The sequence below is a fragment of the Chenopodium quinoa genome, unplaced genomic scaffold (genome assembly GCF_001683475.1).
Source record: "Chenopodium quinoa cultivar QQ74 unplaced genomic scaffold, ASM168347v1, whole genome shotgun sequence".
Taxonomy (NCBI): Eukaryota; Viridiplantae; Streptophyta; class Magnoliopsida; order Caryophyllales; family Amaranthaceae; genus Chenopodium; species Chenopodium quinoa.
In genome coordinates this window covers 3,074,756-3,093,689 of record NW_018744066.1, presented here as the reverse complement: position 1 = coordinate 3,093,689, position 18,934 = coordinate 3,074,756, and the positions used below count along the sequence as shown (strand labels likewise).

At 34.3% G+C, this 18,934-nt stretch overlaps 1 long non-coding RNA gene across 2 annotated transcripts; it reads right to left on the bottom strand.

Moving 5' to 3' along the window:
• Positions 1 to 11,142: 11,142 nt before the first annotated feature.
• On the bottom strand, positions 11,143 to 18,652 carry LOC110691052. 2 transcript variants are annotated; one of them, XR_002505195.1, is made up of 3 exons: positions 17,453 to 18,652; positions 17,290 to 17,337; positions 11,143 to 13,249 (listed from the first exon to the last, which is right to left on the bottom strand). It is a non-coding gene; the product is annotated as an uncharacterized LOC110691052 (long non-coding RNA). The 2 variants fall into 2 exon arrangements; XR_002505196.1 differs by having other exon boundaries at positions 11,143 to 11,365; positions 17,453 to 18,651.
• Between the last annotated feature and the right edge of the window lie 282 nt (positions 18,653 to 18,934).

The window sequence follows — 18,934 nt, the reverse complement described above, 5'->3', positions numbered from 1 at the left end:
AGTGGAGGGTTTCTTGGCCGACTGCTCCTTGACTGAAGCAGGCGGCTTCTTGTTGATCAACTCTTGAATCTCTCCCTTGAAGTCTCTCATGAAGGTCATGAGTTCGTTCCTTGTGATGGGAGCAGACCCATCAGTTGGCTGTTGCCGAACAGGCGGTGCGCCTGCTGGCTCGCTTCCTGTTTGAAGATGCTCCCGTTCCCTCCTTTCGGTATGACGGGTACGTCGGGCCCTTAGGGTCCCGTCTGAAGCTGTATGAGTTTCAACTTCAAATTCACTTTCGGTGTCATGGTCCGACTGAACTTGAGGGTCGTCTAGGGGACGCCTCTCTTCAGGAGTCGGTACAGACTTGGATGCCATCTCTGAAGTACTCTCCCCACAGACGGCGCCAAATGTTTCGGGGTTTTCTGATGTCCTGCGGGAGAGTTACAATTCCGAGACTGGAACCGGACGCCTGTACCTGCAAAATAACGGAGACTCCTGTGAGCTCCGCCTCCAACGGTCAAGTTAGTACCTGATTAAGGAGTAATTAATGCGGAAATTAAAGTAATAAGGTCTCTCTAGGTGAGAGTGTTTAATGTAGGTAATCTGCTTTGTTAGCGAGATCAGCCGGTTATTAGTGTGTTCCGTAATGTTTCTGTTCTCCCCCTTAATGAGGATTAAGGGAGGTATTTATAACCTTGGGAAACGTGCCCATCCTAGGTTTAGGTAAACCTAGGGCCGATTGGGCTTCCCTCGGAAGTTGGGCCTGGGTGGCCGGTTTCTCCATTAGGCATGGAGTATGCCACATGTCGTGACATAACAGGTCCAAGGTGGACGAATAAGCGCGTGCCACGTGGCAAGCCCTGACAGTTAGTACACTTGGCAGGTCCTGATTGGCCCACGTGGCGCATTTCGATTGGTGGGAGCAAAAATCCCCTAATCACCTACCATGAACATTTATGGTTCCAAACGGCATTATATGACCCCGAGATCTATCCCCTAAAATATCAATGTTTTTCGAAACCGGGCCTCGAGACTTTCGAAATTTCTCAAAAAGCGTGAATAATGCCTTAAATTTTTAAATTTGTTGACTTTTTTCGCCCGGAAATAAAAATTTCCAAAATGTTTAGTCCCTAATACCCTATGGCAGTCCAATTGGGTAAGTGTAACCAACCAATTTGCCTTTAAAATTTACCGATTTTCAACTTGCACCGATTTAATTAATTCAAACATACCACGAACATTTATGACAACATATAATGATTATAAATGGTTCCAAACGACATTATATGGCCCCGTGATGTATTCCCTAAAATCTCAAGGCTTTTCATCAACGGGCTCTGAAACAATCAAAATTTCTCAAAAAGCGTGGATATTAGACTTCAATTTTGGAAACTTTTTACTATTTTTCGCCCGGAAATAAAAATTGCCGAAATGTTTACCATGGTCCCTAATACCATTCGGGAGTCCAATTGGGTGGGTGGAACTATCCAATTTGCCTTTAAATGCCCAATCAACCAGTTTACAACTTGAACCGATTTCATTAATTCAAGCCTACCACGAACATTTATGACAACATATAATGGTATATATGGTTCCAAACGACATTACATGAACCCGAAATGTATTCCCTAATATATCAAGGCTTTTCGTCAATGGGCCTCAAAACCTCCAAAATTTCTCAAAAAACGTGGATATTAGACTTCAATTTTGGAATTTTTTACTTTATGTCGCACGGTAATAAAAATTGCCGAAATGTTTACCATGGTCCCTAATATCCTTCGATAGTCGAATTGGGTGGGTGGAACTATCCAATTTTCCTTTAATCGACCAATTTACCAATTTACAACTTGCACCGATTTCATTAACTCAAGCCTACCACGAACATTTATGACAACATATAATGATCATATATGGTTCCAAACAGCTTTATATGACCCCGAGATATATTCCCTAAAATTTCAATGCTTTTCGACACCGGGCCCCGTAACATTCAAATTTTCTCAAAAACCGTGGATATTAGCTGTCAATTTTGGAATTTTTTGACTTTTTTTCGCCCGTTAATAAAAATTTCCGAAATGTTTTCCATGGTCTCTAATATCCTCCGGGAGTCCAATTCGTAAGGGTGGAATTTTCAAGTCATTATTGGATGATAAAGACAATGATCACTACCTCTATGTTCGTTCTATTAATTCTAAAATTTTAGCGGAGGAAGTAGAAGGTTGTGGTGTATTTTCATCTCCCTCTTTTGATTTTTCTTTCTACCTTGAGTTCTCTTTATGTGTTCCTAACTTTTTCTTTATAGGGATAAATGTGCTTTCTATTAAGCCCTATATAGTGCTTAATGAAATGTTTGCAGGAGCGTTTGATAAGTTACTCAAGGCATTGAATTCTTCTAATTGAGAGAAGGAGTATGGTTGAGCAGGACCTTGATAAACTAGCGCTTTGCGGGAGGCAACTCGTATTTTGTTGCTTTTTATTTAGTTTTTTTATTTTTATTTTTTTGTTTGTGTGTTTTCTTTTTGTTTTGTTTTAGAGAGGTAGAGGAGAGTATAACTTATATTTGTGGGAGTGTGATTTTGTGCAGAGATACTAGAAAAGTTGAGAAAATATCGAAGGGCTAAAGGAATCGCGGGGCTAGATTAGTTGATCATGATTTGATGTTTGATTGCCTTGAAACCTTAACATGCGTCAAATTTTCCAACTATTTGTGAATATGGTGCTTGACTGGTTGATTTTGTTAGGAATGTGTGATGGTTCCTGGTATGTCAAGGAATTTGAGTATTGGTTTGCAGCTATTAGTAATATTTATATGATTCATTATTATGTACATTGAGGAGGACGAAGGCATTTGTTCTTTTAGGTAGCCTCCAGATACTGTAGATACATTTGTTCTCTTCTTGCTACCCATGTTGTTGCCTTGACTTTTTGTTGTTTTATTAGCCATATTACAAGCCTATTTTGCCCCATTGGTTACTAGTCCCAAGCTTGGCTTGGGGGAGCTATTAGTGAGTGAGGTAAGAGAGTTTGTATTGTGCTTATTAATTGCACAATTTTGGTGGGCTTTTGAGAAGTTGTTTGGTTTTTGATCATGTTTATTTTTATGAGTTTGAGAGTTATATTTTATTGAAAAAATAAAGCATGATGTTATGAAAAAAAGAGAAGTTCAAGAAAAAAATGTAAAATAATAAGTGAACTTCAAAAGAAAAGAAAAGTGTTCAATGTTCAAATGTTCTAGTTGGAGGTTGATCAGAAAAATTTTGAGCTTCAATGAAAAATTCAAGTTTGGAACTAAAGTATGTTTATTCACTCTACTCCTTCATTATTATATTTTTATGAGTGATATGTAAGAGTTGAGATTGTTTATTATGATTGGAGTATATTTGGTTGATGTTAGAGTTAGTTATGTAGGAGATGTTGATCGTTATTTATTTTGATCATGGGTTTTGATAGGATTTGCTCCCTTAAGCATAGCTTTTCTCTCACTTGTTCCAAATGATTCCTACCCTTTACTCTAGCCTTACATTACAAGCTTTAAAGACCTTCCGACCTTTGTGCATAGAGTTGTATGAATGTGAAAGTGTTGTTTGTCAATGCAAGTTATGATTTGACATATTTCAAGTCGACTAATAGGAGTGAGCGTTCATTGTTTTATACACACGAGAGTGTGAGTTGGGAGGGCATTGTTCACATAAAGGGGTTGGATGGAGAGTGATCGAGTACATCTTTTACTCGCCACAAAAATGAGAGTCGAGTGTGTGAGCACTAGTCTTGAATTCTATATGCTCTTGTGGTTTGCTCTATTTGGCAATTGTTAGGGAAGATTGGTGATTAGATGGATTTGATTGGTTGATTTTGAAACATGTCTATTTGATTTACCCTGGATCGTTTGTGCTTGATTTTTACTTTTGGGGTGAAGCATATTTATTGATTCATTGATGAGATCTTTGCTTAGGGACAAACAAAGGTTTGGCTTGGGGGAATTTGATGTGTCTATTTTATATAGTACTTTACCCCCGTCCCTTGGTCATAATTGGTAGTGTTTTTGGCTCTTTAGAGCCACTTTTATTACTTATTGGTGTTTTCTAGTGTTTTCGTAGATTTGGTTGACTTTTGCAAGGATTTATGCTTTTGGAGTATTTTTCCGAGATATTTTGGAGCAATCACGAACATCGGAGAAGCACGACCAGTTTTTATAGCCCAAGGCCGGTTAGAGCAATCGAACCGGTGATTAAGGGCTCGGTATAGGTGATAACGGCCTAACGGGGCATTTGGACCGAGTATTCAAGACCGAAAGAGGAAACCCAGATTGGCCCGAAGAATTGGAGCCCAATCGTAGTCCAAATAGTGGCCCAAGTGAGTCGCCCGGCCAAAGAGGCTGGCGCCCGGAGGCGCGCCCGGCCAGGCGGGAGAAGCTAAGGTTGGCGCCCGGTGACGAGAGATTATTATTGAGGAAGAAAAAAAGGCGCGCCCGATCGGGCGATGCCTCGCCCGATCGGGCGCGTGTATTTATTAGGAGACGATTAGCGTCGTTTTAGTGTGTTTTAATTTAGGATTTGTACGGAGTATAAATACTCCTCCGTAATACGATTTTACATCTCTCTCTCTCTCTCTCTCTTTCTCTTTCCTTTTTACTCTTTCTTTATTCTCTTAATTGTTTTCTTAGATTCTCTCCCTCTTAAACCTTTGTTCTTAATCCATTCTTAATTCCAGATTTGTTTGGTAACTATTTCTCTTCCCGGCCTTAATCTTAGTTGTTATTTTATTCCTTTAATTATGTCTTACTTTATTGCTTTGATTAGTTTAGTTTCTATTATGTGTGAGTAGTTCTATTTCTAGGGTTTATGGGGATCCATATATAATATGAAGGGGTAATTTATTGTTGTTAATTATCAATGCTAGATTAATTTCCTATTGATTGATTTAATGCTCTGTGACTAGGTTAGGTCTGATCTTTTATGCATGAGTTTGACAATATTGATTCGAGGATTCGACATATGAGAATTGATGTTTAGGTCTAGTTTCAATAGGCAGATTAATTTATAAATGGTTAAGTCGAGATTCGAGAGATGAGATTTAATACCGGTAGATTAATTCTGTGATTGTAATACGTAGCGAAAGCCCTTTACGATCTGGTTAATTGATGCATTGATGATTGACTATTATTGATTTTTTATATTGCATGATAATTTCTTATTGAATTGTTTTAACGCTTTACAATTATAGCTTGTAAAAGTATAGCAATATTGAATTGATGAATCGAGCAGATGTTAATTTGATATTAAAGGCTATTTTCATAGGAACTTAGATCTAGTAAATTGCGAGAGCCTGTTAGATCTATGTTGATTAATAAATTGCGAGAGCCTGTTGATCATGTTATTTATGCAATGTCAATGATTGATTATTATGTTTTACCCTGGTGTATTATTTATTGGTGAACCTATACCCTAGATCCTTTTATATATTGTTTTCTCCTTACTCTCAATCTTTGTAGTTTAGTTTCATATTCAACTTATATATTGGTTACTTCATAATGTAGATTATAATAATTAATTAGGAGTAGAAAGACTTGTTTCCCTGTGGAGTTCGACCCTACTTCCCTATCTACTTTAGTTAGAGGATTTAGGTAATTATTTTTTATTACGGGATACGACTTTACCCTGTCAATCCCCAATAATCTAAAGGCTTTTCGACACCGGGCCCCTAAACCTCCAATATTTCTTAAAAACGTGGATATTAGCCTTTAATTCTGGAATTTTTTTACTTTTTTTTGCCCGGAAAGAAAAATTGTCGAAATGTTTACCATGATCCCTAATACCCTTCTGAAGTCCAATTGGGTGGGTGGAAATATCCACTTTGCCTTTAAACGGTCAATTTACTGGTTTACAAGTTTATCGATTTTATTAACTCAAGCCTACCACGAACATTTATGACAACATATAATGATCATATACGGTTTCAAACGACATTATATGACCCCGAGATGTACCCTAAAATCTCAATGATTTTCGATACCGGGCTTTGAAACCTCCAAAATTTCTAAAAAAGCGTGGAGATTAACCTTCAATTTTGGAAATTTTTGACTTTTTTTGCCCAAAAATAAAAATTGCTGAAATGTTTACCATGGTCCTTAATACCCTCTGGTAGTTCAATTGGGTGGGTGGAACCATCCAATTTGCCTTTAAACGGCCAATTTTCCGGTTTACAATTGCACCAATTTCATTAACTCAAACCTACCACGAACATTTATGACAACAAATAATGAGCATATATGATTCCAAACGACATTATATGCCCCCGAGATGTATTCCCCAGAATCTCAAGGCTTTTCGATACCGGGCTCCGAAACCTCCAAAATTTCTCAAAAATCGTGGATATTAGCCTTTATTTTTGGATTTTTTAGACTTTTTTTCGCCCGAAAATAGTAATTGCCGAAATGTTTACCATGGTCCCTAATACCCTTCGGGAGTCCAATTGAGTGGGTGGAACCTTCCAATTTGCCTTTAAACGGCTTATTTACCGGTTTATAACTAGCACCGATTTCATTAAATCAATCCTACCACGAACATTATGACAACATATAATGATCACATATGGTTCCAAACGTCATTATATGACCCCGAGATGTATTCCTTAAAATCTCAAGGCCTTTTTGACACCGTGCCCTGAAACCTCTAAAATTTCTCGAAAAGCGTGGATATAAGCCTTCAATTTTGGAATTTTTTTACTTTTTTTTTTTTGCCTGGAAATAAAAATTGCCAAAATTTTTACCATGGTCCCTAATGCCCTCTTGGAGTCCAATTGGGTGGGTTAAACTATCTAACTTGTCCTTAAACGGCCAATTTACCGGTTTACACCTTGCACTGATTTCATTAATTATTACCGTGTGTATTATTTCCATCTTATTTTTATTCTAAGTATGAAGTACTTGAAATAATATTTATTACCGTGTAATTAATTGACATACAAACCAACTACTTTATTTTGTAGAGTATGAATTATTCTTTATAGTATTATACTTCCTCGGCTTTCTTTCCTTTGATTTATAGAAATAAAAATCATAATATCGATACTATTTAATATAAAATACTGATATATATTGATTAAAATGAACTTTAATTAAGTTGTACAGTAGAAAATATGCGCCCAATGCAGTGTACTTTTAATAGTTTTGTGATCAACAATTTTGTTGGACCAAATACTAATTATAGCCTCAACACATACACTCTAAATCTCACAAATTCGATCTTTTTTCAAACTATTTTGTCTCGTGAAACATCTCACATGTACTCTTAAGACATTTGTTAAATAAGACAATAATATATAGGACAAGTCACATTAAGCAAGCCAAAGAATTGATCTAAGACATCTTCCCAAATTGTTACACTTTTAAATTAGAACTATTTGTGACACATGCCTTTTCTTTTTATGCATTGTTTTTCCATATTGCTATTAATTTCTATCCTTCTTCAATATATAGTACTACTTTTATGAATTGAAGCTCTTAACTTTTTTCCCCACCTTCAATGCTATTCTCCATACAATGCAATATGTACATTACACACATGGTTTGAATTATAGGAGAGGTTTAAGGACAAATGTATTTCATGTTTGCGTAAAGTTTTGGTTTAATAGGACACATTCTACAAAAGACGTTGATAAATTATTTATGAGTATATAATTCATGTTTTTAACAACCAATAATATATATATTTTTAGAGTACGTATATATATAGTTCATTATCATAGTTTTGACTCAAAAATATATGGATAGGAGTTAATTTTCAAAGCTAATAAATGTTGATGAAAATTATTAAGCCAATCAACATATAAATCGTATGCATGAGGGCAAAAACCACAGTACCAAAATAAATGAATGGATGGCAAAGAAACAAAAGGACTAAAATTAAAGGTGGTCCATAGAATATTAACACCTCTGGATATAATGTAAAAGAAGCCATATATCTTAAAGGAAAATAGATTATATACATACCCTACCTTACTTATTGTCCTTTTAATTTGTAGATAAGATGCTTTCCTTTTTATCAAGTATCCTGAAGCTTTCTCCATGCTTAATTAAACCTCTAATTACTTAGTTTTTTGTATAATGATATAAACTAAAGTGTAAAATAAACGTTTCTATATATGCATACTCGAATTAGATAGTCAAGAAATTAATAAACAACCTACTACGTTTTTCTTATTTGCATATGTTTGGAACGGGTAGGGTATTAAAATAGCTTTTCAATGTACGTTTATATTATCTAATCTGTTTCTCAAAATACGTATTATTAAATTGTGTTGCAAGTAATAAAATAACGATATATATATATATATATATATATACATATATATATATATATATATATATATATATATATATATATACTACCTCCGGTTCATTTTAGTTGCAACAAAGTACAAGTTTTCAGAAACCAAGGCAAAAGATTGAAAACATGATTATGGAATAATAAGGTTATATGCTTAACTATTAATAATCCAACCCAAAAAAAAAAAAATACAACCTTAATTAAATTAAATTGCCCACCACCTCCAACACCACCAAGCATCACCCAAACCACCCACCACCACCCAACACCGTCCACCACCACCACCTCACGCACCCAGAAAACCGCCGATGCACCACCACCACCCCCACCAACCTTAATATATATATATTTGGTGAAATTTAGTTGATATTTTTGTGAACTAATTGCCCAAGAGGGGTCCTTAATATTAAGAACATGCCTTATAAAAAGTGTTGTCAAACCTTCCACATGGTATCCACAAAACTCATTTGGGTCCCTTTGCCTTTAATATGTGGTCTGTTAGTTCAGTTTTTAGTTTCTTTTTGCCATGTTGTTAACAAATACACATTAATATTCAAAGGGAAGAAGGAAAATGATATTTTATTAAATCTAAATAGCAACAACACTTAATTAATTGCCAATTCAACTTAATAATTCAAATTAACAATTATTATTACCGGAAATTGATTTTGGAACACCTTTAACAGAAGTGAGAAGGGCTTGATCGTTTGCTCACCATAAATTTGCCAAAATTAATTTTTGAGGTGTCAACATTGTTATTCATTTATCTCTAATTTTAAGTTATGTTAATCAGTACTATGTAACGCGTTTAAAAATGATATAAAAAATGTACGGTATGATGGTAATACTTGTATTCCTGTTGTCGAGCATTCATGAAGAAGTTAGTTTGGTAAGACACGTAATAAAGCATTCAAGTCCCACTTATAACATTTGGATTATACAATTTATTTGAAACGAAGAGGAAAAAAACAACCGCAAAATTTGTCCTATACTTTAAATGTGTTACAATTTCTACGTACTTTATAAAGAATGATGCTGAAGAGGTGCAAATTGGAGTAGATAAATCTTGATCTTTATAGTTTATGCGACAGCAGTTAGTTTTTGTTTGCTTCTATCAAGAATCGACGAATTGAAAAATTACAATTTTGGCATAAATTAAAGTTGAGGGAAAACAAAATCCGAAAAGTTTATGCAAGAAAAAAACTACTACTATAGTACTATACCATATTATACTATATGATTATTAATTTATTATAACTATGTAAACTTATTGAATTTAATTTCTATCAACTAATGATTATCGATTAATAACCTACTTACTACATTAAGTTGGTAATATCATTATGCTTATAGTAGTTAGCATGAAATTATTGGGAGAGAAGAAGATTTGACCAAGAAAAGATGATATCGGTTATTGGTTGATACTACAACAACTTTGCTTTTAAAAGAAGGCAATACAAATTACGTGAGAAACCATTGTAAATTTGATGTTTGTTTAAAAGTCATGCATATATTATAATAAAATCATGTCAACTAAATAGAGATGAAGGGACTATAACTTAATAAGAATTGTATGAAGCATTCACGTACAATCTAATGCATTTACATGAATGAAGTGTATGTGGGCAATACGAGCGTGGATGAGAAGGTGTGTGCGTGTATAATTTCGATGAGCAAATTTATACACCATAGTCTTTTGTAGGTTACTACCAAAATTCAATAAAATAAATTTTTGTCATTTTAGTCGACTAGTCATTGTTAAACAAACTACCTTCAATTTCTAAAGATGAAGTAGTTCTGTAGTTATTAATTTTGTAGCATACGAAAGATATGGTTTGTTAATTAACAAAAGAAGCAAATCAGGCTGTATTATTATGTAACCAACTGCATCGACAGGATAATAATAGATTATGAAGTAGGGTTAATCCACTCCTAAGAATCCTAGCAGCAATTGGCACCCCATATAAGAACAAGGGAGGCTAGACACTCTTTTTAGGTGGTTTGGCACTAGTTTAATTGTCGATCATAATATTCCTTTGGCTCATGAAAACACTCGAAAATTAATAATATACTACAAAATCTTGTATAAATCTCATTGTTGATTATACCTGTATAGAGCCTAAAGTATACTTAATAATGCCTAAAACTTTGTATTGAACATAATTTTGAGTGCAGTTTTTCATAGGCTTTAACGCCTTTAAGTCACCTAACAAGAACTATAAATATTCACATTCACTTCTCATAATGTGCAGTTTTCCATAGGCTTTAACGCCTTCAAGTCTCTCCAAAAAGGCTGTATATTCCAGCGATGTGTGCGAGAGATGTACCACAGTGAATGATCTTTTCAATAATCGTAGCTCTGATGAAGGAAAACCTATTTTGATTCAATTTTATGTATTTGTTAATTTAGATTTCATTTGTAGATGCCGGATGACTTTTTATTAATAAATTGATTTGTTTCAAAAAAAAAATGTGCGCATAAAAGAGACAAATTAATTACCATAAGGTAATGTAAAACAATAATAACAAATTTGTAAGTTAAGTCTCATGTCAATTTCCATAGTAATGAAAAACCTTTATCGAATTTAAATTTGAATTTGAATCACAAATTTCGCTTGACTCAATACCACCTCTCAAATAAAAATAGGCGAAATGTTAAACTAGCAACCACCGCGATGAATATTATGATTAGACTTTTGTAACAAAAATACATCATTGACACCAATCATGTCCGACGGGCCTTTAGTGAAAGGTAACCATGTCCCTAGCATTCACATCTAATTAGTGTTTTCTAAAAGGTGTGAATGTTAGGGCCAATGACATTCATTAACGCTTAAAAAACAAGGCCATTAAAGATATTTTATACTCTTTCGTACAAAGTTTCAGTTGAAACATAACATCAAGTTGATTTTCCCAATAATAAGAGGCTATTAATATAAACAAGTAAAATTACAAATCGCGCTAAAACTGTCCTATAATGTATCACTTCTAAAACCTGTAAATTTAAGTAAATTGTCATTTTGCGCCTATAATATAAACTCGAAAAATCATTGGACCTGCATAATAATAATAAAATTAATAATGTAACACCCAAATCAACTAAAATATATAAACAAACTTTAGAACTTTGCCAACTCATAGTCCCACCAAATTAACACAAATCACACTAAAAGACGCTGAATTACAGCTTCAGTTGTTACATTCTGAGCTTAAAGTTGATGACCATCTTTGTTTTTGCCTAGAATTATCAGTTCATAGCTAAGGTAGAGCCTGATGATTAGACCTGATTAAGAATATTCTTAACAGATGATTAGCAACAACTTTCACCACCTAAACGCGTCGAAAATGGAGGAAAGTAAGATACTGTGCTGCTTTCTTCACAAATCATTAGCAGTTAAAAAAAAAGGCGATAACTTAAAGAACAGCGTGATATTTTGGAACCATGGCTTTTGGTTATGATATATTAATCTCCATACTAAAGCTTACTTTGGTTAATTATTGTTTAATCAAAGGCAAACACAAAAAGAGAGGGAAGGTTCTTTGATCTTATTTTCTAGTATAACCTTGTAAAGGATAGAAAAAGGCCGGTTTAAAAATTAACCCGTATATGATCCAATTTCTCTACCCATAATAACTTGTCCGATTTTACCTGGCCCAAACCGAGTACTAATGGATTGTATTGATTAATATCATAACAATCTAATTTCAATAGTACCTATATAATCCAAACTAAATGACTCATCGCCCTAATAAGACCGGAAGAAAATTAATTCAATCCAAACAACCTTATTGCCACCCTGATAAAAAGGTTATAAACAAAGTAAAGACGAAGGGGAAGAAAGGAAGTCTAACCAGTTCCATTTAAAAACAATGCAAGGGAGATATAGTTCTTTTAAGCGGAACTTTCGCTTCTGTAAAGTAAGGAATCACAAGAATAATAACCAGTCTAAACAAAGCAAGATCCTCTGTGGGGGTCTTCTTACGGACATGTTGCAAACCACCCCGAAGCAAAGAAAAGAAAAGAAAAGAAAAGAAATAGAGGAAGTTAAGAAGAGCATATCAAACAGTTGAAGATTACAGTACATTTTAATGCATAAAAACTGAGGACCCACATTAAATAAAGCTTCTGATGATTGAATGTGAGATATTGTTGTAAGTTGGTACCTATAAATTTAAAAGATGGGACACTTTACAGGACAGATTTCCATAAAAATCTCTGAGTTTTTTCATGAACAAGATTAGCAATACACAAATAGCAGTGTCGGTGAGGAGGGGTTTAGTAGCAGGGTAAACATACAGTTTTTAGCACATGTAGAGAAGAAGCATGCACCAAAAGTAGGGTTGATTAGTCATTCAGCTGCATGAACATTCATTAGCATGAACAGAATGGTGAAAACCGACAGCCAACTGACTAAAGTTACTCAACCGAGCATAATTAATTTTGTCGATGTATGCTAAACAAATAATCTAACGCCTAATGGCTGATGCAAAGCTAAAATAAAAAATGAATGGCTCTCATAGCTTCAGATTAGAGATTTCTGAGAATTCATTGTAGATAAAATAAAGCAATTCTTTGTCATTTTTGGTGACAGATCAAAAACACAAGGTACCCAAGTATCAGATTCTTTCCAACAAGAGAGTATCAACCATCAAATTTATATGAAGTCCTGTGACAATAGTGACCAGTTTATTAGGCGGTAGTATGAATGACGCTAACAGTAATGGACTCAAATGGAAAACCTCATGTCAATGTATATAGTAATGCAGCTCTAAATTCAGTCTTCACACAAGTTTCAACTGAAAATCACATTACCATGAACTCCAGCATGCGCTTTCTATGCAAAATTATACACAGACGCATTACCCTTGCTGTCATAGTGTCATATATAACTATCTATCAGACGAGTGGTAAGATGTTACCAGCCATTTTATCCGTACACCTAGAGAATGGAAGACTGTTTAGTTTCAAGTCTTTCAACACAACTAAACAAAACCAACCACTTAGCACATTTACCTTAAAAAACAAACAAGAAATTATACAAAATAAGAATAAAACTTATAATAAGGTACTTGATATTTGTTAATGTTGTAGAGTTAGATGTAAAAGCTTCTACATTGTAACAGCAAAGCCGTACATACATCTACCTAAAATTAAAAGCATTCACAAGCAGATACTTTTCTTGACAGAGATATCAAATAGGAAGGTTCTGGAGAAGAAATTCCTATCAGTCGCACTATAAAGAACAATATAATAAATTCTCTACGATGAAGATCCAATTATCACGATAAAACAATGAGACCCCAGGTTGATACTGACTATATTTGAAAGTTAATACGATTATGAAAAGATCTAAAAGAGACATTATCAACAAATGATGTATTAAGACAGCTGGAATCTGTTCTAAGGTAATCAAGCAAAGTAGTCCCACTGACTCAAGTATAAAAGCGCCAAATGAAAATTTGAGAGGAAGGCAGTCTGACCCACGACTCAAGAGTAATTTAGGTGTGGAAATTCAAATTTCTTGCACTGACTAGTACCCCAAACACAAAAACAGTTAAGAACCTCAAATTACTTCTTACCATTAATAACATCATGAACTAAATAAATCCTAAAAAAGACTTAGAATGTGAACTTGTGAGCGAATACAAGCCTTGTAAAGAGATAATTCTAGACTTCAGAGGTTGAAATCAACATTTGAAACTTAAAAATAAGAGCATAATGTCTGAAACAAGGAGTCACTGTGTCACATATATGAGTTTAAAGACAGCATTTATCTAGAGGATGGACTTGAACATGTGGCCACCACAGTCAGGGTTCATTATACAAACAAAAGTCATTTTGTATCCGTATTTATGCTTCACTTGACCACAGTTTATAAAAGTCACTATAAACATTGTACGACATCAATACAAGCTAGCATGATAAACCTAAAGAGAAAAACTTTACAGCATTGAAGGAAAAGTAAACGAAAAAGAAAAAAAAATGTGTTTGATATTACCATTTTACATGTATATATAGAACTGTTTACAAGCACCTTTTTAAGTTTTAAATACATTTTATAAAGGAAGTTATTCGCAAAAGAGCTAAATGAAAGGTTAAAGGAAAAAAAATTGCCGGTAAAGTGTCTAAATTAAAGTATTCTTGCGTTATAAACATGTTCTTAGTATGATATCTTTGGTTATCAGATAAGGTTTGAATTCAGTACAGCCTATGTCACCACCCTATGAAGCGGTAAATAGCAGGTTCAAATCGTCAGATCAAACTCTACTCTAGTAAAATTCATATCAAAGGCAATTTAACAACTGATGATGCAATATATCATTAGCAAATTGAGACAGATGAAGGTTCAGTTCAAAAGAAAATAAGGGATTCAAGACATACAATAACTTGATGTCTTGGACATGTTAATTTAGTTCTTCCAGCTTTGCAAAGACATGTTGAGAAAACATCTATATTGAAAAATGAAATAATATATGAAGTATATGAAAAATTCCTTTCACCCAAAAATGTAAAGTATTCTGATGTAATTCAGCCAGAAATCATCAGCAATACTTTATATCTGATCACAGACAACATGAGTCTCTGAAGATTGATAACGAAATTGTGAGAGAGAGAAGTGGTGTTATCCTTTATACCCAATCTTTCCATAATAAAGGAAAATCCAAAGAACATGGTTCTCAAAATCAAGCAAACTAATATTAAGGAAGCTTGATCTCATTAATAAGGACAGAAGGTATGAATATTGAAAATAAAGTATACACAGAAAACATGAAGGTTTAGGAGTTTGGCACTCCAGTCTAGAATTTAGAACATAAAGCAAACACTTCTCTCACGCTATATGCCCTATGAGCTCAAGTCTTAATGCTCAACAGCTATAATCAGTGCTCAATATTCCCAGCTGTAAACAACAAAAAAAAAAAAAAAAAAGTTGAACTTGGCCCAGGATCAGGTCAAAAAAGTTGAGCAGGTGGTATGTTAAGTTGAAGGGATTTAGCGAAACTCAAAACATTTTAGCAAGATTGGTTGTGGGTTGAGAGTTGAGAATTTGGAAAGCTCTCATGAAACATAACTTTTAATAACAATTGATATATCAATCATCATGCATCATCATCATCAATGTCATAATTAAAGCCCTATGATTTATGAGTCGACGATAAATTCTACCATCATGAATCCTCTTTACCAATCACATAAACAATAATTTTTCCTGGAAAAAGTAACTGCACTTCTTTGATGACTATTTATCCCAGTTTCCATAAGGTAGCAATCTCAGAGTCCTTTTTTGCTTAATCCACTATCAAAACAACATAGAAATCCACATGCCCAAGGTTTGTTCTGTAAAATGATGTGTAGCCAAGCAAATTTTTTTTTTAAAAAAAAGCCTATCATAAAGGGTATTGATTGTTCAACCGCCTGTTAACTATAAGCGACCTAGAAACCTCCACCCCTCTCCCCCTCCTTTGAGATATTGTGATGAACTCTTAAAGGGCCTCAAGAACCGTGAATTATAGCCTTTAGTATTAGCTTCATCAAGGTAATAGAATCACAAAATACCACCAACGGATTTGTATCAAGTCCCAAAGCAATTTCTCTATTGCGTCCTCCACAACATAAAATGGATAACTAGGTCATACAGAAACCTCTTGAAGGTTATGTGAAGTCGGTCAAGGCAATTAAAGGGATTTCCTTAAGAATTTTAGTTTCTTTATCTTATTTGATGATGTAATACAGTCAATTCCATGTTCATATGCAAAAATATATATGAGGTAATACTCTTTGCGTACACCGACAAGCAAACTGTGGATTTTAAGTTCTTAATGTACCATCTATGTTTTGGACCTATTGTTCTTCAACACCCACAAAGGTTCTTCTCTTAAAAGTTCTTCTCTTTGCTCTCTTTCTACTTTAAACATCAACACCTTACCCTCCTCAAAGTGCAGGATGAGAGACGTTTTCTGCACTAGTGATATCTTATTCACTCTCTCTAGTGGGTCAACCAATGGACCCAAACAAAATTCTAGACTTACTTTTAATCCTTTTAGATGTCTTCCTACAAATGTAACCCTTATACATGCTCCTGGGCAACCTAATTGCAGGCTTAACCTTACACAAGGATCGGCTTATACATATACTAAATTTACTGCTATAAAACTCCACAATTGTACAGCCCCATTACAGTCACAAATCGCAGCAGGCTAATTTTGAAAGCTTCTCTTCTTCTAACTCTAGATTAAACAGTCCATAAAAAGCTGGCAGGTTCCCGAGGTTCTGGATTAGCAATTTGCACTAACCTCAACTAAACTCAATTCAACAAAGGAAGCAGCTTTAACACTAAGTTTTTACATAACAACTTTTCTGGTGCTCTTTTACACATTCCATCCTCCTATCTTCAAATCGCAACTTCAAACTTAATATACATTATATACTAGCATGCTAACAGCAATAGCAGCAACAGCAATAACTCGCTAAAAACCTCGCTATAGTCTTAATCTTAGGATTGTTCAGCCTTAATCAATAGTCACTACAATACTGCTAAATCATCCTATGAAGTATGGACTGCAAAATTCTACAAAAATCAGCTTTATGAACCCAATTTTCTGCTTTTGCAACTCAATTACAGTAGTCTGATTCTACGCATTAGTACTATTCAAATTGTGTTCTGCAAAATTCATTCAAGAAAAATAACTTGCTCAAAATCGACATTTCAGCATTTATTTATTTATTTTTATCGGGAGTTAATTGATAAGATAATTCAGAATACAGAGAATTAACATGAAAACATTATTCTACAACTCCCCTTTATATTTCGAATTAGAATTTTCACTTCTAAATTGATGAAAATACTGAATTATGCAGGAAGCCAGTAAATCCAAATTAATGAAAGAAGCAAGTAAATTCTAAGCATTTAAATCAAAATTATAATTTTAACATCAAATAAAGGGGAAAATAAGAAAGAAATGGGGTTGAAAGAGAACGAACCTCCAGCAGCAGACTTTCGCTGAGGGCGGAGTATGTACTGTTATAATCCTGCAAGCAATTGTGCAACTATGTAAGAGTAGATTAGAGTTTAACCTTCTAACCATTTAATCGGAAATGATTTTGATTTAATTTGCTTGTGTGATACAGGGTTTAGGTGTCTAACCATTCAGTTCCAAATGATTTTGATTTAATTTGCTAATATGATATAGGGTTTACTTCATTTAGCTATGCAATTCGTTAGTTCCACATATGGAGTACCAATTTGCCTTATTTCGTTTGTTGATCAATAACTTGTGATAATAGGTTGAATATGATCAATACAATACCAAATATAACCGGTAACGAGCCATATTAGGCCGACTTGACTCATGTACAACTCTAGTTTCCGTCAATAATTATGTGCAACTGTGAGTCTGTGACTAATAAGTAATAATACAACTTGCTATGTAATGTCTTTTGGGATAGAGGCATAGAGCTGAATGTTGTCCTTCACTTGCTATGCTGTTCACAATCAATGGCACAATGATACAATTGCAATGGTAAGATAATAAAGTTTATCTATAATAATAGTAGTACTTTCAATATCCATCAAATAGTCTTAAAATGCCCATTAAAGTTTCAATCTTTAACAACCCAGAAAATCAAAGACACCCTCTTTAACCCCATCAATAATTTCTGAAAATTAATTTGCTCCAAAACTCATACCCCAAAAACCGATTTAGTCGAGAGAGAAAAAAAAAGTTAATTTTTAATTTTTGGAGGCTCAGATCTGGAATTCATCAACCAATTTGGTGCAGCAAATTTCAAAAAAGGGAAAAAAATCAACCAAAAGGCGGCAAATCAAAATAACAAGACTTGAGTCTAAGCATTTGAGGAGAGAAAAATCACCAACAAACGCATAAAACCTAAATCAAAATCAAATTGCTGCCAAGCCAAATGGGAAAATTACCCAACTCGAAGAAATTAGCCACAAATCCAAACTGAAATCGACAACAATGGAAAGAACAAAATCATCACAGCCTCATAAAATTATTACTATTATTATTATTATTATTATTTCATGTAATTTGTACTCCGTATAAAATAAGGGGGCGTTTAGTTAACGCAAGAAAAATGGAGTAGAAGTTGTACAAGTATAATTGTTGTTTTTGTTGTTGTTGTTGATGATGATGATTGTTTGAGGGCCGTTTAATTTGGTCGCAGAAATCATCGGCAAAGAGGAGAGTGGCAAACGGTCCTCATAAACTCCCATGGCCTCTCCTTGCCTCTTTCTTGTTCTTTCCATTTACCCTAATTTTGATCACTTTGTGTTGATTTTATAGTTAGTAATTTCTTGCTTTAATGGGCTTTGTTGGCCTGTTTAAACCTTTAACTATCTAGCCATAGCTTAGTTGGCCTCGTGTTCAAGTGGGTCAAACTTAAAAGGTGTTATGGAATATCGTGCTCGTGTCACTATTTCATAAACGAAGCTCATGCATGATTTGGCTCAGTGCCCATTTGTAGTGTCATGGCCACCCTTATTGCGAACCTCATTATTAATTAATTATGTCAGTCTTTTTATGATTGTGTCAAGCTCATGCCTAATTTGAAATATGATGTCCGTGTATCAGTAATGGCCCACCATCATGTCTCTTGTGCTTTTTCA